This window comes from Mesocricetus auratus, unplaced genomic scaffold, assembly GCF_017639785.1.
Source record: "Mesocricetus auratus isolate SY011 unplaced genomic scaffold, BCM_Maur_2.0 Super-Scaffold_100025, whole genome shotgun sequence".
NCBI lineage: Eukaryota > Metazoa > Chordata > Mammalia > Rodentia > Cricetidae > Mesocricetus > Mesocricetus auratus.
The window spans coordinates 19,053,446-19,076,309 of NW_024429206.1; the positions used below are offsets into that span (position 1 = coordinate 19,053,446).

Below are 22,864 nucleotides of genomic sequence, written 5' to 3' on the forward strand. Positions count from 1 at the left end.
TGGTCCAGCGAGGAGACTTCTTGAATGGGCCCCTGGAGGCTGGAAGGGCTAAGAGAAGACGCCATTTTTCTGATGTTTCTCACTGAGCAATGAGAGGCGTTAGCCCTTGGATCTGGGCTACTTGTGACTTCTTCCACAGACCACAATGGAACGATACCAACAGGAGGAACTCTGGGATGGGGTACAGAGAGCCTGTGTAGACCTCGCTCCCCATTCTGCCAAGCCCTCACTATTGGAGGCCTAAGACACAGCCATGTCACCCTGTCATAGAGGGTGCCTGATGAATATTTCAGAGCAAGAGCATTTGGCGGTACAACTCACCAGCATGTCCATAAGTCCTCAGTGACATAGTGCAAGACACAAGATGGCTGGCCATCTGAAAGCAGATGTCTTGGGGTGACTTATTCTCACAATCAAAGTTAGGTTCAGAGGCAAGGCAGAAATCCAACCACCGTCAGCAATCTTATGACAGCAAGACTCAGAGTGGTTTATTTCTCTAATGTCACCAGCATCCTGCGGGCAGGACTCTTTCTCTTTCCGGGATGCTTTGTCCTCATGGCAGCAAGATGACTGAAGGTGCCTCCATGCTCAGCTTGGTGACGATCCAAAGTCCAAGGCACAGCAGGGGCAGCCTCTGCTCCTTAGAAGACCGCGTACCACCAGGACAGGGTCACAAGACCATCTCTGCCTCAGAGAAGTCCGTAAACTGAGTACTTCGGGTACTAGACGGACTGCTCTGAGGGTGGAGAGGCAGACTGAATGCTGGTAAACCCTCTGGCACCAACTATCATGTCTAAGGCTTACCAGGGACTCAGTCAACACTGGCTGCCTTTTTGACACGTGACAGACTGAGCAAGAAGGACCCAAGATCAGATTAAGAAAAGTGTGGGGTCAAGAGCCAGAACTGGGGGTGAGAGGGAAGACAGAGAAGAAGGTAACATCTTCATAGTCTGGGTTCTGAGATGCTAAACATAAGCACGATTCTCAGGACTTGGGAGCTGGCGGCAAACTTGGATCAGACTGGTTGACCTTAAGGGAAAAAAGCAAATACATTTTTGCTTTGAAAATTCATTTAAAGAAATGAGGGGGTTATAAAAAGAGACCCTAGGAGCCTGGGCTTGCACTCTGCTGGGACATGCATTTGTGTCATTGCCCAGAGGTCCTTCTGAGACTGGCTTGGAGTACGTGTGCTGCCTCAGAACAAGATTTCACATGCTAATTGATTTCGCTCTCAGGGACACCACCCTGCCAGACAGTCAAAAGGTGTCTTTCCTTTCATATCATTGCCTCTATTAATGGCTCCCTGGATCCGCATGAGAACCTGGTGCCCTCCCCGATGCTTATCCCGGCCTGATGCTTCTTAAGTGTCCTCCTCCTCATTGACTGAGCAGCTTAAAACTTTCAGGATTACCAACTCTCCTTGAGGCCATTAAACTTTCCTCACTGGTGAGTGGGTGGGTGGGGGCTGGAACTGGGCTGGGAAACTACCAGAAGTCATTAAAAGTAATTTGGTTCCAGGTAATAATTATGATCCATCTGTACCTCGCTCTTCCCCAGCCACGGAGACTGCAGGGGCCGCCCTCCACCTGTATTTGTGGACAGGGTCCTAGGGAATGCTGGGTAAATGTGGCGAGGGAGACAATGGTGGTAGAAGCTATGAAGGAAGCAGGAACTCAGGGCATGTGGGTTGCAGTCTTCCTGACCACACAGAAAGGAAGGTGGGGTGAGTTCAGTTGGCGTCTCTCTCCTCGGTTCTTAGTGGTTCCTCATTGCCCAGGCACACAGCCATGCTTCCTGGAGTATGCCTCACAGAACACCCACTGGGGATTGCAGATGCAGGCTGAGCTGGTAACTGATGAATGGATAGGCAGTGTGTCTAAAGACCACAGGTACGGCCAGCCTCCCCTGCTGGGTGTTACCATGGAGCAATGAAGCTGTCAACTAACAGGATCCCACATTGTCCAAAGAAAGCAGAAAGTCAATAGCACCATGCCAGCATGGGTGGGGAAATTCTACAATGCCCCACCCTAGATGAAGAGCCACAGATAATCAGTGGCTTCACAGAGAGGGAGAATTAGCATGGACAAGCCTCCAATAGGTTATCCAGTCCCAAGTGGTCAGCCCTAAACCTGCGAGTTGTGTGTGTATATGTCTGTATTGCATATATATGTAACAATAATAATTAAAGAATAAGAAGTCGCCAGGCGGTGGTGGCGCAGGCCTTTAATCCCAGCACTCGGGAGGCAGAGGCAGGTGGATCTCTGTGAGTTCGAGGCCGGGCTGGACCAACAGCTTCCAAAACAATACAGAGAAACCCTGTCTCGTAAAAACCAAAAAAACAAAAAATAAAGAAGAGGTCATGAGACTGAGAGAGGAGGAGGGGGATATGGAAGGAGTTGGAAATGAGGGGGGCTAGAAATTATATATAGTATTCACACATGAAAGTCTCAAAAATTGAAAAGTAAATCCAAAACATGGACTTGGTCTTTCTTAGTTTTTAAATTTTGACAGTTTTAAAGTTCAAGCCTGGTGCAAGTTGAGCAGGCCCATGAGGACCTGTGTGGCCCGAGTGCCAGCAACGGCAGTCTCCCTGCCTATTACACACCTCCATCTGGGAGACCACAACGGTGCTGCGTTGTCCTCCTCCAGAACAGACAGGTTTGGCATTTTGGTTGCTTTGTTTTACTGAGTTACATTCTGACTGAACCTGCATTTCTTTCCCACTGGCTTTGCTTCCAAATCGAATTGCAATAGCTTCACGGGTCTGGTCTGAAGACTGGCTTGGCAGATAAGCGCACTTGCTGTTCTTGCAAGGGACCTGGGTTCCCAGCACCTACATGAGGGCTCACAAACACCTGTCACTCCAGCCCCAGGAAATCCAACAGTCTCTTCGGGTCTGCACTGGCACCTGAACAAACACACACACACACACACACACACACACACACACACACACACACACACACACACACACACACACAGACAGGAAGAAAACTCACAAAACCACAGGGGTAGAATTCCATAACTAACAAATTCCCAGTCAAATGAAGACTCTTCTTTTTGGTTGGATGCTTTCTGTTCAATCACAGTGTCTGTCTGTCTGTCTGTCTGTCTGTCTGTCTGTCTGTCTGTCTCTCTCTCTCTCTCAAACACACACACACACATTCTGTCTGTCTCTATTTCTATCTCTCTCTTACACACATATACATTCTGTCTTTGTTTCCCTCTGTGTCTGTGTGGTTTTTTTTTCCTGTGTCTCTTTGTCCATCTGTCTGTCTGTCTCATACACACATATATTTTCTCTCTTTTTCTGTATCCTTCTGTCTGTGTGTGTCTCTGTGTCTCTTTGTCTCTCTCTCTCTGACACATACCTACATTTTCTCTTTGTTTCTATTTCTGTCTCTGTCTTCCTCTGTATTTGCCTGTGTTTCTTTGTCTTTCTCTCCCTCTGTCTCTTTCCCTTTCTCTCTGTCTCTCCCTCCCCCCCTCTCTTTCTCTCGCTCTCCAGAAGACCCAGAAGAAGGTATTTGACCAGGACACATGGAGAGATGGCCAGAATCTACCAGCCAGTTCTCCATTGGCATAACATATCAAGATGAGTCAGCAGGAACCTCCCCAGCATCCAGTCCTATGGGTGAACAGTCTTTGCTCGCAGTCCTATGGGTGAACAGTCTTTGCTCGCAGTCCTATGGGTGAACAGTCTTTGCTCGCGGTCCTATGGGTGAACAGTCTTTGCTCGCGGTCCTATGGTTGAACAGTCTTTGCTCGCGGTCCTATGAGTGAACAGTCTTTGCTCGCGGTCCTATGAGTGAACAGTCTTTGCTCGCGGCTCTAGCAGCATCTTCGTCTCATTTAATCAAGCAGCTCATCTGCTGGCATGAAGGGCTCTGGTGAGCAGCAGGAAGCTGGAACACTGAAGGTAGACAAAGGGCCTGGCTCCCAGCGTCACTGCAGCAGGAGGAACGGGAAGGTTTTATCCACTGCCACAGAAGTAATCCACTTAGGCCTGCTCTTTGAGTCTGCCCTGGTGAATGCCACTCAACTCCAGAAGCCATGGGAGAAAACTTCCAGTTGGCCAAGTGTGGGCCAGATGACTGAGCCAAGACTGGAGGCAGGGGGACTTGAAGAGTAGACCCGCAGAGCATGCCCAATGCGGGGGAATTCCTGAGGTAATTGCTCACCAAAACTCATCTGCCTCCTCCTCCTCCCTGGCAGGCAGCTGGTCTGCATTGCCCAGGCTCCTTTGCCATTCAGTGCTAATTAACTATGTTCCCAAGCCCTAGTCCATAAATATGAGCTAAGGCCATCAGACCCAGTCTTTGGACACAGACCTTGCCCATGCTCCCTGCACCTTGTGGCTGGCTGGAATAGTGGCAGCCTGAGATGATTCATGATGTACATCAAAGACAGGAGCCTCAGATAACACGGGTCCCCTTGTGACCACAGGGAGAGGAGGACCTGCTCATCACAATGCTGTGGAGGACTAAGAGTGAGGGCTACTTGGGGTCAGAGCACTGGTGCAGTCCAAGCACAGGGAATAAGTTAAAGTGAACCTTGAAGGTGGCTGACATTAACACCCACCTTCCACATTATTTATTACACGAGAAAAAGTTTGGGGGACTCCAGCTTGGGTAGTTGGAAAAACAGCCTTGTAAAAGATCAGTGTAGGCCGGGCGGTGGTGCCGCACGCCTTTAATCCCAGCACTCGGGAGGCAGAGGCAGGTGGATCTCTGTGAGTTCGAGGCTGGGCTGGACCGACAGCCTCCAAAACAATACAGAGGAACCCTGTCTCGTAAAACCAAAAAAAAAAATAATCAGTGTAACAGGTCACAAGGGACTTGGACAGAGAACCCTAAATGAAGACATTTCTGGGTCTCCCTTCCACATCACATCTCCTCATCCCCAGATGGGCATGAATTCTAAAAAACCCCAACCAGAGGGACTACATGCTGCCTGTGCCGCCCCTGAGCGTGTTACTTTTGCTGACTTTGTGGCAGTATGCATGCCTAGTTCCTTTCCTTCCAGGTCACCAAAGTCTGTTGCTCCGGAAATGTGGCTCTGCTAGGGACCTGACAGAGACACACGGTCTCTCTGAGAGCTTGTGTGAGCATGAGAGAGAGGGAAGTGGCTGGCGGGCCTGCGCAGGCATCCCAAAACTGAGGGTAATCATGAAGTTTGTACACACCAGCCAGTGGGCACTAATTCTGCTGCCCATTAAGGTCTCTATGGGGGAAAATAGAGGGGCCCACCCACTCTTCCCTCCAGAGACACAGCCCCTAGACAGCCCATAGTTGGTCTCCTCAACTTCCTCCAGAATTTTGCCATTCTTGTTCCATTCCCTAATTGCTGGTTTTGTTTATCCATGAAGAATGGCAGGAAATATCTTCACCTGTCTCTGGTGTCAGAAGTAGGAATCTGTGTATCAAAAATGCCTGGAAACAAAATAACATGACCACCCATAGTGGGCATGATTTTTTTTCTAAGTTTGTTTTATGTATTTATTTATCTTGAAATAAGGCTTTATGGACCCCAGATTCCCCTCAAACTCCTTATGTACTCCAAGATAACCTTGAACTCCTGCTTCTCCTTCTCTGTCTCCTATGTGCTGGGATGACAGGCATGTACCACCCTGCCCAGCTGGTTACTTCTACATGATATGAATTTAAAGGGGGTTTTCTGCAATGTTCAGAAAAGGGCCAGGGTAATGACAAGAGAACCATGCTTTACCAGTTACTGTGGTTCAGAATCAAATGGGAATGGGCTTTCTTTCTCAAACAAACAAAAACAAACAAACAAACAAAAACCTCTATTCAAGGGATCATAAAGTCAAAGCCATATTTTGAAATACAAGTTTCTTAGGGCTGGAGAGGTGGCTCAGCAGTTAAAAACACTTGCTGTTCTTGCAGAGGGCTCTGGTTCAGTTCCGGCATGCATACTGGGTAGCTCACACCCACCTGTATTCCAGCCCCGAAACATGCATGCCTCCCTCTTCTGGCCTCACTCTGCACACGTGCACATATACACACAAATTTTTAAAGGATTTTAAAATGAGCTTTAAAAATCCAGCTTTAGCATCAGGTCTGACCCCAAGCTGAAACCTCAGTTTGAACAGCGAGAAGCCTGTGGATCTGGGGGGGGGGGGGGGATGCCCAGCTTTGGACTGAGGCCACCCGAGGTCAGTCCCAAATCTGTCCCATCTTTATTCAACTCTTCATCCTGCACCAAGCACAGGCTGCCTCAGAGCCTCAGGTGTTGTTGAGTCTGTAGGTTAGAGAAAATAACTCTTGGGTTTTGTGCCGCCTCTGGCACACCTTAGGGCTAATTGCCTGTGAATAGATGGGAAGTGAGCCAGGAGAGGTGGGAACGGGATTGTCTTGGGCACAGAGTGATCACAGGGCCCTTCTGTCCAAGAGTCCCTTAGCATTGCCTGTCATCATCCTGAGGTTCCTGGAGACTGCTCCTGTCCTACATACCCTCTGTGATGCAGGGACCACCCAGAGCCTCCTCCCACCCACCAAAGCAGAAAAAGAGCAGAAAGATCGGTACACGCTTATGCCCTAAGCTCAGGAACAGGGCTCCCTTGCTTTGGGGTGGGTGGAGGAGCCTCGGCCCCGAGGCTCTGTGTGGCAGTCTGAGTGTCTTGAAGGGCAGCCCAGGCCACCTGTACTTGCCTGAGAATGTGGATTTAGGGGGGGGGGGGATGCCCACGGACCAGAGTGGCATCTACCTCGTGTGCACCAGCCTGAAACAGAAGCGAACATACAGCGCCATAGCAGCTGTTGGGCAAGAGAAGCTCAGGAGAGCTGGGAGGTCGGATGCCGGGACTCAGGGATCCAGAACACTTCTAGTTCTTCCTCATGTGGCCAGAGGAAGGTGGGGGCTGATCATCCAGACCCCACCCAAGTCAACAGCCCCGATTCACCGCTCAAAGCGGTGAGAACAGACCGTCTTCCTGGAAAGCAGATAAGGGCCGGTGCACACAGCAGCACCAGGCCAGGAGCCCTTTCAAAGCCGCCGCTCCTGCCCCTCGGCTTCCTGTTTCCTGCCCTGCTCACACTTCCCCTCCCTTTGTCTCCCAGGCCCCAACAGCAGAGCTTCACGGGAACCACAGTGAAGTTCCCCAGCGATGAGATCAAAGGCCTCCGCGCCCCCGCCCCCCCCACACTTGTGTGTATGACCCATTGACTTCCTCCCTATCTTGTCTGGCTGTGTCACAGGCAGACAGACAGCTATCAGAGCCATGCAGAAGTTGCGCAGCTTCCCTGGGGCCTGGATGTGACTGTGGAACCACAGAAAACCTTGGCGTCCCAGAGACCTGCTGCTGATAAACTGATAAAGAGGCAGGGCTGTGCGTGTTTTCACAGGTCTCAGACCAAAATACCTGGAGTTAATTGTGCTTTTGGAGGGAGGGAAGGGGGGGGGAGATGGAGGGGGGGGGAGCTCAGCCTCTCTCACTGGCACCAGTGGCATGTGTCTGTGTTTTCCTAACCTGTGGGAGACTGTGTCCCGGTTCCCTGTGTGTGCAGCCTGAAAGAGCTCACACCGTGGGAAGATGGGTGTAGCCAGAACACAGACTACTGCCAGGTTCTCCTGGAAAATGTGCAGAGCAGCCAGGGTCCCCCGCCACCTGTCCAAGCAGAGGAAGGACAATGTGTTGGCTAGTATTTTTTTTGTCAGCTTGACACAATCTAAGGTCATCCTGGAAGAGGGAATCTCAATTGAGAAAAACACCCCCATCAGATTGGCCTTTGGGGGCCTGTCTGTGGGGGCATTTTCTCAATTAGTGATTGATGGGAGAGGGCCAGCCCACTTTGGGTGGGGTTACCACCTGACTGGAGGTCCTGGGTGCTATGAGGAGACAAGCTTGGGGTTGGAGGGATGGCTCAGCGGTTAAGAGCACTGACTAGAACACTGATTGTTCTCCCAAAGGACCCAGGTTCAACTCCAAACACCCACATTGGCAGCTCACAACTGTCTGCAATTCCAAGGTCTGATACCCTCACAGAGACATACAAGCAGGCAAAATACCAATGCACTTAAAATAAAACAAATGAACTATTTAGAAAGGAAGAAATGAAGAGGAAATCTATGAAGCCAGTAAGAAGTATTACTCCATGGTCTTTGCATCAGCTCCTGCCTCCAGGTTCCTGCCTTGAGTTGCTGCCCGGACTTCCCTTTTATAATGTACTACGAGCTATGAGCTCTAAGAGGAAAGAAACTCTTTCCTCCCCAAGACTGTTTTGATCAGTACTTTATCACAATAGAAAGCAAACTAGGACACACGGACAGCCCAGAACACAATGAACCTATACCCTGCTCCTGGGACAGGACACCACCTGCTTTGAGGTGGGTGGGCAGGTTTAACCTGTGCCCAGGGGCTCTGTCAGAGGTCACATACTGGGCCAGTGAGGGTTCTCAGAATACCCTCACCAATGTGCTTCAGGTATTCATAAAAGTTACCTACCTTGTGCTATTCCAAAGCACTGAACCCACCCCCAGGCTGTTTAGAATTCCCAGGCAGTAGGAAAAGGGAAGAGGGTCCCCCTGCTTCCGTTTTAGGCCTGGGGATGCACATCCTGGCAGAAAGCGGCTCCCTGGTTCAGACAAATCTGATCCCCTGATCCCTGAGTTCAGAAAAGCTGTTTGTGCTGTTGTTTTGATTTTCTCTTCCTAAAGGCGTCTGCACCGGATACTGAGCCTTCATTAGCACCTTCCTCTGCAAGTGCCTTTGTCTGCCTATGAGCTCAAAATAACCTCGGCCAGTCTGTGATGGGGTAGTGGCTTATGGTCACAATCAGGGAAACAATAGTGCGTATAGCCAGCCAGCTAAAGACCCAGGTCTCTGAGGAGGAACCCTGGCAGGAAGTGCACGTTCCTACCATCTCAGGCCTTAAGTCACCCCCAGCCAGGAGGGTGCAGATTCCAACTTTCAAAACTGTTCCCCTGAGTGTGGGAGACCTTGCAAAGGCAGATTTCCCAGCAAGGTTCTGGGCAGGCAGGAAGAACAGTGGCCTTGCCTGTCAGCCCACCTGACAGCTGGTCTGATTGGTGCCGTGTGTCATCTCCAAGTCTATTTCCTCATTTACTCTCATGGTAGCTCAGCAAGGAGTATGGCCCCCTGTTTACAGATTAGAGAACCTTTTGGCTCTGAGAGGTGAAGGCACCTGGGTGTGAAGGCCCAGCACATAAGTGGTCTAGGAGACCCCTGCGAAATTCCTTGGGTCTGTCTGTCACTGGGAAAAGTCAACTTAGAATCACAGAGAGGTGATATTGTCCGTAGTCCCCAAAGGGAACCATCTCATGTCCGCCAACTGAGGATGGACCGGCCAAACATGGTCTGGCACATGATGAGGCATGGCTCAGCTGTGAAGCGGGGTGAGGTACTGGTGCCTGACGCTGTGCGGATGGACCACAGAAGCGTGACATCGGTGAAGGAAGCTCAACAGGGAACCACCGGAAGTGTAATTCATACAAACAGGAAGTGCATGAGGGATGTATGGCTCTGGGACCAGGAATGGGCAGTGGCTTCAGAGCGTATGCATAGAGTTGGGGTGTCTCCCACAGTGATGTCAATGACCTGGGGGCCCTCGCCAAGGTGATATAGTAGAACACTCTGAAGGGCGGACACACACACACACACACACACACAAACTAGCCAGGACTGGTGTCACAGACAATACTCCTAGGTATTTGGGAGGCCGAGGCAGGAGAATTCCAAGTTCAATGTCAGCTTGAGTGAATAAGTAAGATCCTGTTTCAAAGTATAAAGCCAAAAGAGATCTAGGGTGTAGCTCAACAGTAATGTGCTTACCTGGACGATGTGAAGCCAAGGTTCAATCCCCATTACTGAAAAAATAAAAGTCTCTATCATCTGCATATCTATCTATCATCTACCGATTTTATATACATCTGTCAATCATCTATTTTCTAATCTATCTTCTATCATCTAGCTAACTAAACACACACACACACACACACACACACACACACACACCACAAGTAAAGAAAAACCTACCACTCTGAGATGCTCCCTCACCCAGCAAAGCTGAAGGGAATGGAAAAATGTGAACAGCAGTGCTGGACAGGGCAGCCGAAAGCTCTCACCTCAACAGCAGGAATGGGATTCGCTGCTGTGTGGCCTGCAGAGTCCTGCAACAGAGTCCTATAGACAACGCCCAAATGACAGTAATCTGTGTCTCAGGGACTGACTGGAGGCAAGGGCCTGGCTTTGTGTGCCTCCCCCAGAGGGCCCCTGAGCCTGTAGACTGGGTCTTCCCCCTGAGTCCTCAGTGCCTGGCCCTCTGTGCATGTCTGCATTCTGGTCTCTTCTTGCAAGGATACCTGTCAGAGCCATCAGGGCCAGGGTGGCCATGCCATTTTGTCTTACTTATCTCTACAAAGCTGTGACTCTAAGCACTCTCACCTTCTGAGGCAGTCAGAATTGGGGCTTCCATATAGGAACTGGGGAGGGGTGATTGAGCCCTATAAAGTTCACTGTGGTGATATATTGTTTATGATCTAATAAAGCTTGCCTGGAGATCAGAATGCAAAGCTAACCAGAGCCATAGAGGCCAGGCGGCCATACTAGTCAGCCATGGAAGGGGGGGGGCGGTGGCGCATGCCTTTAATCCCAAGCACTAGAGAGGTATGTAAGGCAGGAGCAGGGTCTCAGACCTGGGATTCAGTTTCCAGTCATGGTGAGGACAGGATTGCCGTTCCAGCCTTGGTAGAGGTAAGAGCTACTGACTGGTTGTTTTGCTTTTCTGATCTTCAGCTTGAACCCCAATATCTGTCTCTGGGTTTTTATTATTCCTGGTACAGTTTGCTGGGAGGATTCACCTGCCAAGCCCGAGGAGAGTATGCACCTGCCCCATAAGCCACCATCTCCGTCCTTAGATGGAAATCCCAGCAGAGTAAGACAACATATGTGGGCTGGAATTACTCATGAACTTGACTCAGAGCAGTGTTCATCGCGGGAGCCCCACACCATAGACTACCGGTGTCTAGCGGGTGCTGGGTGGACATGACTCTAGGTGCCTATGAAGCATGACACAGCAGGACGAAGGGAGGAATTCCAGCTCTTGCTACACATGGATGAATCTCAGAGACACTGCTATAGGAGAGTGACCAGACAAAGTGACACCTGCAGTTTGGTTCCCTTCTTAAAAACTAAGACCAAGACTGGAATAATGGCTGTCAAGACTGAAGGTAACTGGCTGGTGAAGGGCAAAATGGAACTTTCTGGAATGATAATGTCCCCCTCATCTGATGGGATGGGGATGACATAGATGTTTATATCTCACCACATTTCATTGTATTTCCCTTTTAATAAAAACCACCTAATGTATAAATGCACATTATATATTTCACCTCCATAAAATTCAGTTCTCAACAAATCAAATTCTTCTAGGTGAGTTGGAGTATTCAGCCCCAAGTGGAATACCTTCCCAAACACCCCAAGGGACCATCACTAAAGAAGTAGAGGAAAGAATGAAAGAGCTTGTGATGAGGAGGAGAGCTAGGAAATGTTGCCCTCTGAACGTGACATGACCATTGCACCTAGGCACCCACAACTGCTGTCTTTACCCGCACAAGATTAAGCCAGTCAAAAATCCAGCATAGATGGGGGAAGAACCTATAAGGCCCCACCCCTAATTTTTAAAGCATTGCCGATTGATATTTTCTGGAGAGGGAAAATTATTCTTCTTTGGGATATGACTGTTAGTAGGTTGCCCATGCTCCAGCACTAATTGGGCTCAGTGAGTTATTTAAAATAAAATAAAATAATAGAATAAAAGGATATCAAGTGGGGAAGAAGTCATGTTGGGAAGGGCATCAGGGGAGTTGGAGGGTAAAATGGGCAGGAGATATTATAATCATATATGAAATTCTCAGATAACAAATTCAACTAAATAAATAAACGCACACCACAATAAAAAAAATAGCCCTTAGAATACATCCTTTAAGGCCGGGCGTTGGTGGCTCACGCCTTTAATCCCAGCACTTGGGAGGCAGAGGCAGGCGGATCTCTATGAGTTCGAGGCCAGCCTGGACTACCAAGCGAATTCCAGGACAGCCTCCAAAGCCACAGAGAAACCCTGTCTCGAAAAAACCAAAAACCAAAAACCAAAAAAAAAAAAAAAAAAAAAAAGAATACATACTTTAAAAAGAAAAACAAAAATGAAAGAAAGAATTGTATCCTAATGGAAAAATGTAAAGGAAGCGGGGAGTAAGGACCCAGGCTCAAGTTGTGGCTTCCCAACCCCCTGCGTGAACCTCGTGTCCATCAGCTCATTTTCCTGAAGGGAAATATCAGGCATGGCAGAATTTCTCAAAACCATTCTTCCCACCTGGCTGAGCAAGCCGTTCACTCACCCGCCGGCTCCTCCATTCCTGGTGCCTGTGTTGCGTGCATGGTGGGACAATGTCCTTAACCCTGAGCTTTGCAGATCTGACATTCCCACAGGGCCACAGAGCAGCAGTTGTCACCTCTGGGTGCTGACCAGCACTGTGACAGCTATGAGGGGTGACTGTGTGGAGCAGGGCGGGGGTGGGGGCGTCTCAGGTAGGGATGTCATTTGTATGAGACAACGTTGCTGTCTCCAAGCGAGTACAGATCAGAGATCCAGCTTAATGCCCTACCAGGCATAGGACAGCCCCAGGGCCAAGCTTCACTGTCACTCTCCCTGGCTGTCAATCTTCCTGAGGGTGGAGACTGAGAGAGAGAATTCTGAAGCGCCTAGTCTTTGCATTGTCCTAAGTGTGGAGAGTCACTTTAGTTACTAATGGGGTGCCCAGAGATGGTGCATGCTGAGGCCAGGTGACAGCTCCCTGTCTGAGGTAGAACAGCCCTGCAACCATAATCAAGACAGACTGCAACCTGGTCACCAGTGCAGACCTGGAGGCTGCACCATGCTCAGCGGCGGGGGCGGGGGCACGGGGCAGGTGTGGTACGTACTCTTCTTAATGGGCCAATGAATGTACAAAGCCATTTAACTGAGGGACACGATGTAGCCATATGCTCAGCGCCACCCCCACTTTTACACACTCACCCAGACATTTCATAATATGCAAACCCCACATTTCAGTCTTTCCCCGGTGGATAGGGAGAAACTGCCAGCCCAGGGTCAGCCTACACATGACCATTCAGGGACACCCAGGGCTGCCATGCTTTGTCCCCATGGGCAGCCCTTTATGATGTGTTTGGGAGTGGGGGGACTGAAAGGACATTCATTAGAACATGGAAGGCTGCTAAAAAAATAAATTAGTCCCTCTCTTTTTGAATTGTCTTTCTGTGGTCACATGGTGCATTGTAGCCAGAATAGTGAGACTGGAGAGAGTAGACAAGCTCTGTCAGGGTCCTGGACAGAGAGCGGGGACAGTCCTCCAGAAGGGGACCCAATGTAAAGTGGGATCACCCACCATTCACTGTTGGAAGGTGCGTTCTAACGGCATATATGTATGCTTACTCTACCTGGTAGTGCAGGCCTATAATCCTGGCACATGGGAATCGGGGGCAGGTAGATCTCTGTGAGTTCAAGACCAGCTTGGTCTACAGAGCAGATTTCTAGGACAGGCTCCAATGATACACAGACAAACCCTGTCTCCAAAAAAAAAAAGTCAGAACCTAAAGAGAGGCTAAGGGTGGGAGGGATGTGGCTAAGACCTCTATGGCTCTTCACTGACTCTCCCCTGAGTGACAATTGCACACAGGTTAACAGCAGAGCTAGACCCTTGGACCATCACCTAGCACAGATCACCCAGAAGAGGAAGCACTTAGCACAGGCCACCAGTACTTCTGTAATGTTCCTGTCTTGGTTGCCCAGGCTCATTATCAACTGTGAGATAGGATTAGCTGAGTCTCTGTAGGCTGGTCTCCAGGGTAACAGGGATGTGTGAAAACTGTGTCCCTTGAAGTGGGATAGCCTTTGAGAAAGCAGGTTTAAAATTAGAGGGCTCTTGAATGAGTTCAGGGAATTGCACACACTACTCAGTCCTTCTGTCACGACTGAAGAAAAGGGAAGAAGTGGAGAGCCCACCATACAGAGGCAGTGTGCAGGGTCAACACCCAGCAAGCTTTCTGCCGTCTGGCTATTTGGTGATTTACAGGGTGATTAAAGACTTCTGGGAGGATCTCTGTCCAATTGAGGAAAAAGTCTATAATTTTCTCTAATTGGCCCAGAGAATTAGCAACACCCACCTTGGGCATCAGATAGGCTCTTCATGCCCCCAGTGGCACCCTATAAAAGATTCTAATGTTTTCCCGTACCTGGAGTTGGCCAAATCCATCTCCGAGTACTTGAATCAAGAGATTTGCAGGGCCCAAGGAGGAGTCAGCCATGCTCAACCCAAGTTCAAACTTGCCTCCTACTAGCAGCCAGCTGGGGAGGTCAACAGACATTCTGTAAAATGTCTCCCTGTCTTGCCAAGTGGGGAGAATTAGACAGCCCTGGTTAAACCCAGTGTGTCACAGAATGAAACAAATAGATATGAATTTGAGAAAGAGAGTGATGGGGAAGGGAAAGAGGGAAGAGTAGGGAGAAAGTGGCGGCGAGAGCGATTGGTAAGCATTATGTTTATGAATGAAATTGTCACAGCGGTCAGCATGCAATCTAAGAGATTGTAGACTGCTCAATCCTAAATGGAATATACCAACACACACAAACACACACACACACACACACATACACACACACACACACACACACACACACACACACACACGAAGGTTCGGGAACTTTTCAGTAAAGGGGCATGGAAAGATTGTAAGAGCTGGAGGTGGTGAATAACTTCAAGAACACAATGTTTCCGGACACAGCAGGGCAGCTGCACACTTGAACTCCCAGCAGGTGTGACAGCCTGCACAAGACTTGTCCAAGCTCAACCCAGACAAAAGTTCTAGCGTGGAGTGGGGGAGGGGCACAAAGCCCCACCCCTTGCCAAGGAGCTGTTGGCATTTGGTTGCTGATAGAATCAGTCTTTCTAAGGACAATAGGACCCCCTGCAAGGTCGGCCACACTCCAGGGCTGTCTCCACTCCCAAGAGAAGATGTGGGGAAACAAGTTGCATTAGATGTGGGAAAACAAAACAAAGCAAAAGCAAGAGAAAATTCAAACTTGGCTGGGTAGGGAGGGAAGGGTAGAGAGGGAGGGTGGAAGGAGTTGGTCAAAATGGGGTGAATATGGTCAAAGTACATTGAATAGAACTCTCAAAGAACTAATGAAACTATTATTCAAAATAGACAAATAACAAGCTTAATTATTTAAAAAGAACTATGTAAAAGAACACAAGTACTTACACTCTTTCTTTGGGAAATTGTTACTTTTAACAAAAGATATTTGTGAATGTTTAAAAAAATAGGGTCTAGTTGAAGGGAGGGAACCCCTAGGGGTGATTCCCCAGGATATTTTGTCCCTGACCCCTTCCAGCCATGCTCTCTGCCTATTACCCCAGCACTTGGGAGGTGGAGGCAGGAGGATCAGGCTTTCAACGTCATCCATGGCTACACTGGAGTTAAGAGGTCAGCCTGAACGATATGAGAGCCTGTCTCAAATAAGTAAATAAATAAATAAACGTTTTATAAAAGAGAAAAGAAAGAACGGATTCTGCAAACTGAATTGCTCCTAACTTGTCTTTGAGCAAAATAACTCAGGTTTAGGCGTTTCCGGACTTTTGTCTGTCCTCGTCGCCGGCTCTCTACCTGCTCCATTCAAGCTACCGGGTCTTAAAAGCCTTTTTCCCAAGTCACCTTTGCTTTCCTCAATAGATCTCCACCGCCCTTTATGATTTCAGACCGGCAACCAAACATCGTCCCCATGGCAACAGACTAAAGAAAGTAAACTTTTAATTACGGAGAGCTGTCGCCGGTGTCTGCCACGCTCTCCCCCAGTAGCAGACACAATTCTGGATTCCGTGGGCGGCCCCGCTTTTTCAACCCTCTGGGTGTTCGGTCTCTTAAGTGCCTTAATGGGAGGTGTGTAACGCTGCCGTTTCAAAGGCCCCCAAAGAGAGCCTTTCATTTTCCACAGCAAAGTAACCGAACTCAAAACTTTTATTAATAATGTAAAAGGCTCTCTCAGCGTGCGGAATCTGCTAGGAAAAATGCAAAGAAATCAGAGGGGACTTTACTTTATCAAAGAGCACCTGAAATAAAGACCAGGCTTGGTTCTGAGGGAAGGAGGGAGGCGTGCCTACCTGGAGCAGAGGTCAGTCTCTTTTTCTCCACGTGTGTGTGACCTTGAGAATGAGCACCACCAAGTTGGTCCCAAGCTGCCCTGCGGTGTCTGCAAGCCTACTTGTGGGTATCCGGGTAATGGCCCAGAGCCTTGGCATTCCCTCTAGGGCAGAGCAGCGATCTGCAGGTGGTATCTTTTTGAGGTTCCAAGCCCATCTCTGGGTGTGTCCCAGTTTCTCTTCCATGCTCAGATCTGTCACAGCGCAGTTTCCAGCCTGTTCTAGGAAAACAAGCATCTCCGAAGCCAGGCCAGGTTGCCACACCACACCTGTCAGCATTGCTGAGGCTTGGAGGCAGGGGGACTGCAACTTCTAGGCTAACCTGGGTTCCTTAGTAAGACATTGTTTCAAAGCAAATCCCATCCCCCTAAGAAAGCATTACCTATGATTCGGCCCTATTCTCTTCCAGGTGAAAGGTCACTCTAAACAACTCATTAACTAGTAGCTAACATCACTTTCTTCCTTTCCCCAACTTTGTTGCTAATTATTTAAATTCCTGAGATTTTTTTAAGCCATTGCAAACAAAAAAACCTACCCAACAATTATGTTGTATACTTCATTTGGTTAGCCCACTAGGATACATTTAGGAGAACACACATGGTTTTGCTTGCTTAGTGAAACTAATAAAAATGACATCATAGCAGTAAGAAATTCCTAAATTTACCCACATATCTCTGTGTGTGCATGGGGCAGGGGGTGCCCTCCTCCGTGTATATGTGGCCCGAGATTAATGTCAGGTGTCTTTCCTCTATTGACCATCACCTTTCTTATTAAAATTTGTTTCATACAGTGTGTTTTGGTCATGTTTTCCCCTTCTTTTTCTCCTCCCTGACACCACCTCTTCTTTCTTTCAAAAGAAGAAAAAACAAACCAAAAAGGGACAAAAAAAAAACCAAAACAAAAAACAAGACAAAACAAAAAGAGCTAAAACAAACTAAAATGAAACAAAAAGTCCTCAATAAAATCATAAAACCTGGCCGGTTTTATGTCAACTTGACACAAGCTAAAGTCACCTGAGAGGAGGGGGCCTCAGTTGAGAAAATGCTCCCACATGTGCAGGCTGTAGGCAAGCCTGTATGGCATTTCCTTAATCAGTGATGAACGTGTCGGGGGAGCCTAGCCCATTGAGGGTGCAGCCATCCCTGGCCTGGTGGTCCTGGGTTCTGTAAGAAAGCAGGCTGAGGAAACCATGGGGAGCAAGCCAGTAAGCAGCACCCATTCATGGCCTCTGCATCAGCTCTGGCCTCCAGGTTCCTTCCCTGTTGGAGTTCGGGTCCTGGCTTCCTTCAGTGATAGACTACAATATGGAAGTATAAGCCAAATAAACCCTTTCCTCCCCAACTTGCTTTCTGGTCATGCTGTTTCATGAAAGCAATAGAAACCCTAAGACCACCACTGAGTCAGCTCTGTGTTGGCTAACTACGCCTGCACATGGGGCCTGCCCTGGGATGTGGTTGATAGACCCATTGATACTCCATTAGAGAAAACTGATTCCCCCTTCCCAGCAGGTAATCTGTTGCAAATAGCTTCTTGGTTAGGGGTGGGACTCCCCTGTGTCTTCCTCCTCCTCTCAGTGCTGGGATTTTGCATGGTTTGCTGCCACAGTCTCTATGAGCTTAGATGTATGTGCATCTGCTCTTTGAGTCAAAAGATACTGCTTACTTGAGCCAATACTGTTTCCTCCAAGCAATCTCTTGGCCTTCTCTTCTGCATAGACCCCTGGGACTTGAGAGAGGGGTTTGATGAAGGCCGCCCATTTAGGGCTGGGTGCTCCCAAGTCCCTCGTTCTCTGCACATGGTCTAGGTCTCTGTGCTAATTCCCATCAGAAGAGGCTTCTCTGATTGAGAAGGTCTCTTTTGAGTCAGAGTCTCTCACTGAACCTGGCTTGAACTCCTGGACTGGCTGGTCACTGGGCCCCTGGGATCTGCCTGTTCCTGCCTCCAGTGCTAGCATTGCCCATGTCTACAGCCACTCTCGTGTTGTTGTTACTGCTTTCATGCGGACTCTGGGGACCCGAACTCAGGTCCTCATGCTTGCACAGCAAGCACTTAACCCACTGAGCCATCCCCCTGGCTCCCTGGCCATGCTTTTCTTGAAGAACAGATATACGACTTTTAGTCCGTGCTGCAGATTCAATGGGGTCAAGGAGAGGTTGTAGTCAGGGCTCCACTGATCTTCTGTGCCAGCCTGGGTCCCTTTGTTTGTCACTTTTATTGAAGTGACACGTGGAGAGAGGCAGAGGATGTGTGTGTTACTCGCATAGAGCATGCCCCACGCTTCCTTGCATCGCTGTTTTACTCACTGTCCCATTGCTGGGAAGAGATGCCATGACCAAGGCAATTCTCATTAAAGAAAGCGTTTAACTGGGGGCTTGATCACAGTTTCAGAGGCTTAGTGCATGATCATCATGGCAGGGGGCATGCGGGCATGCATGGCACTGGAGCAGTAGCTGAGAGCTACATCCTGAGCTACAGGCCAGGACATGTGTTTGAGGAGTCTGGTGTGGCCTTTCCAAACCTTTAAGCCCACTTCTGGTGACACATCTGCCAATCCCTTTCAAATAGTGCCACTCAAGCTGGGCAAATCTTTAAGAGCGAGTCTCAGGACAGCAAAGGGTACACAGAGAAACCCTGTATCAGAAAAAAAAGGAAGAAAAGAAAAAGCAAAAACAAAAAAAAATGTGCCACTCAGTGATGACTAAGCATTCAAATGTTTTGTTTGTTTGTTTTGTTTGTTTTCTAAACCTAGGTTAGTGACTGATCCCTTTGCAGTGACAAAATATCTGGCAAGAAGCAACTTAAGGAAAGAAAGGTTTACTTTGGCTCATGGTTTCAGAGGGTTCACTCCACTATGGTGAGGCACAGCTGTCCATCTCACAGCAGTCAGCAAGCAGAGCATGGACACCAGTGGTTATCTCCCTTCCCCCTTCGCACCCTGCACACTGGTCCATGGGACAGTGCCATCCACATTCAGAAACTCCACCACAAACATGCCCAGAGGCTCATTTCCATGGAGATTCTAGATCCTGCCAGGTTGATGATATTCGCCATCGCAGAGACCTCACTGGGCTGTGAACGTCTCGACCTGCTCCTTCCTTACCAAAATGACCTCCAAGAGGCTTGTGCTGGCTTCTATCATCCCACTGGGAACTAGAGAATTTGATTCACACTTCCCTGGCCTTACCTGGCACCTGCCACAATCGAATGCTTCCATCTCTGCCAATCCAAGAGATTTACGGTGTGCCCAGCATTACAAAGGGCTTTCAGAACTTTTAAACTGGGTGAGTGAAGCTAAGCCTTTTGGTTCTGTTGTGTATATTGACTCCTGTGATACACCTGCAGTGACATTTTGCTATAATTATATAATTGGAAGAGGGGGGAAAACTCACCTGTCTACTGTCTAGAGACAGAAGATAGAGGAGAGAGAGCCTATAATGAATGCTGATGTTTATCTGGGAATGTGATTGCTAGAGTTAACTGTGCATCTTCAAGGAAGTGGAAAGTTCATGGAGGGTTCAGAGAGCTGAGCAAGGTAACATTGAACTCTTGGATACAAAACTTCTGGTTGGGGCAGAGGCAGAGTGGTGTCCCTCTGAGGTCCAGTGGATTGTGACTGAGCATGCATCTTTGTGTATATCCTCTTTGGACGAGGCTGTGTGGCTTCCATGCCAGATGGCCCCTCTGGCATGGCTTCTGTGACAGCCACCACATGGCGTCTTGTTCCCCGTTTCACTTCCTTTGTGTCTATTGTTGTCGGGGTTTGGGGGCATCCATTCTGTCCCCTCCTTTATTCAGACCTGTTTCATGATGCTCTTCTGCTGGAGGAGTCCCGGTTATGCACAGTCCCCCAGCCTTCCCCCACCCTGGACTGTGTCCCTCTTCGACAGTCCTTGCTTTGTGACCTCTGATAAGAGCCTTGATGCAAGCAGGTGAGGAAGTTGCAGGACTCTCACGTCGGGTTTTCCTGCTCATCACTAAGGCTGTGTTTGGGGGGACAAACACCAGAGACTATGTGACGGTGGTGGTGGTGAAGTGGACACATCAGTCCTCTTCAGGGACCAATGTGTATTCTTTCAGCATCTCTCCCTTTGAAATCCCAATGTACAGTCTAATGATCCTGTATTACTCCTAACCTTAAAACATGTAACTCCGCACACGGACAATAACAAAAAATAAAGTGGCAGATGAATCCCTTGAACAGACAGGGACAGAGCTCTCTGCTCTTGGGACGACAGAATGGACCTTGTCCACTCTCAGAGAGCTGGCTAAACCAACCTCATGCCCGAGTTTTGATAACCACAGTGGTGACTGGGATTTGAGTCCTGTGCTGTGAGAGAGGCTGTCAGCTCCTGCGATTATCTGTGTAGACCACACGGCTGAAGGAGAGGAGGGCAACAGTCAGAAGCACACCACTTACAGGCTAGCTCCCAGCTGTGACCTGTCCCTCAATGGCCAGCCACCAGCACTGACCTTGGAAAACCCCTTCCTACACATCCAACCATGGAGGTCAAGCCAGGACTCAGACTCAGGCGCCTGCGTGGAAATTATCTTTTGATGAGAGATCAACTAATGCTGGAGACAGCTCAGGCTCCAAACCCCAGATCCTCAGAAAGTGCTAAGCGGTGTTGTTAGGGGATCAAACAGGGAGGCCTTTGTGTGGGAAGCCAGGATGGTTTTGTTAAATTACGAAACTGGCTTTAATAAACCGCCTGGAGGTACCATCTGCAACAGGCTTAGCAGCCTCCCCATACAGACACATAGTTCCCCAAGCTGATTGAATTATTTGTACACAACTTACTTTCCTTTCATAGGACATCCAATTGCTCAGAGACCTTGAAATCTTTTACTGCCAATTCATGGCATCTGGCTGCTGTCAGGAAGGTGTTGATGGATTTTGTCTTTAAGAGGATGAAGGGGGGGGGTCGCTGGATCATTCTGCAAGTTAATGGAGGCTGTTGCCAGTGAAGGAAGCATTCACCCTGTTGAATTCTGGCTGCCTCCTGGCTACTGCAGAAATGACTTTGTCAAACTGATGCGCGTGCCAGGAACCTTTGCTGTCATGGAGACCCAGAGGTCTCGGTGGAGAGAATGCCGTGTACCCTCTTGGGTACAATGAATGCATCTTAGTATGTAAAAGATTGTGACGGTTAGTGGCAATTGTCAATTGACACAACCTACAATGACTTGGGAAGAGAGTCTCAGTGAGGAACTGTCTAGATCAGATTGGTCTTCAGGCAGGTCTGTGGGGAATTATCTTAATTAAGATAATGGATGTGGGAAGATCTGTCCTCTGTGGGTGACACCAGTCCCTAGGCAAGGGATGGTCTTGAACTTTCCAAGAGTGGGGAAATCAGCTGAGCTCAAGCAAGCACAGATGCAGTCATTTCTCTCTGCTCCTGGCTGTGGCACACGTGACGTGACTAGCTGTTTGAAGTTCCTGCCTTGCCATCCCCTCCATCTGGTAACCTGGTACTGTGAGCTGAAATGAGACCTCTCTCCCTGAGTTGCTTTTCATGGCAACAGATCATGCACAATGATCCTCTCAGCTCTGGGATGCTCAGCCAGACTGTTATCTTCTCTCCTGCTCATCCCTTCAACCCTAGGGTATTTGGAAAAAAATCCCGGAGTTTACTGCATCTCCTTTGCAACTAAGAATTATATTTTTTTAATTGGTCCAAATGTTAGTCATTTATACTCAGGGCACATCAACAGTGACATAACAAAAGCCCTACACTGTGCATGTTGTGGGTGGAAGCTGGCAAGATACTTGTTGTCTTGGGTGCTGCCAAGGAAGGGTGGAGGGATGAAGGATCAAGGAGGTAGACATCAACTTTCTGGAGCTACCTCAGTCTTGGATAGCAGTTGCCTTAAAGAGCAAGATCTTCTACCAGTAAGGCATGCTGTCCTCCTGGGCAGACAGACACAAGCATTGCCTAGTGGGCAATGGGTGTGTGTGTGTGTGTGTGTGTGTGTGTGTGTGTGTGTGTGTGTAGGATTTTACTTGTCAAAGAAATGAATTCTGGTAGAGGATGGGTGGGTAAACAGATGATAGATAATAGATAGATGATGGATAGTCAAAAGATAGATGGATGATAGATGTTAGACAGATGATTGACAGAGTAGACAGACAGATAATAGATGAAAGATAGATAAAAGACAGATGATAGATAGACAGGCAGGCAGATTGGCAGATATATAATAGATAGACGGTAGATAATCTCAAATTTTCAGTGTTTCCACACAGGACTTTCTGACCTCTGCTGTGAAAGTAGCATGCATTTAGTTGAAACCATGTTGTGCCCAAATTCTGAACCCCAAAATCACCAAGAGGCCCATTTTGATGCAAAAGCGAAGAGTCTTTTATTGTAGATGTTTAACGAGCTAACCCCATTAGCTCGGGCCCTTCACCCCGCCACCATGGCGGATGGCTGGAGAAAGACCCTGAGCAGCCTCAAGGCTGGAACCTTAAAGGGCAGCGTAAGGGGAGCGTCTAGGGGTATGAAAGTCTCAGGATTGGTGCGCTTCCAGGTTTGGGTGACCTGCCCTGTGTTGATTGGTCAACTGGTTGTTATGTTCTACACGTCACAGTTGTGCACTGTCCGTAAAGCACACCCAGAGCCGTAAAGCACAG

General features: G+C 48.7%; 1 long non-coding RNA gene across 1 annotated transcript; it reads right to left on the bottom strand.

Moving 5' to 3' along the window:
* Nucleotides 1–3,494: 3,494 nt before the first annotated feature.
* LOC121133909 lies at nt 3,495–10,448 on the bottom strand. Its single transcript, XR_005870923.1, has 3 exons — nt 10,424–10,448; nt 9,812–9,846; nt 3,495–3,948 (listed from the first exon to the last, which is right to left on the bottom strand). It is a non-coding gene; the product is annotated as an uncharacterized LOC121133909 (long non-coding RNA).
* Between the last annotated feature and the right edge of the window lie 12,416 nt (nt 10,449–22,864).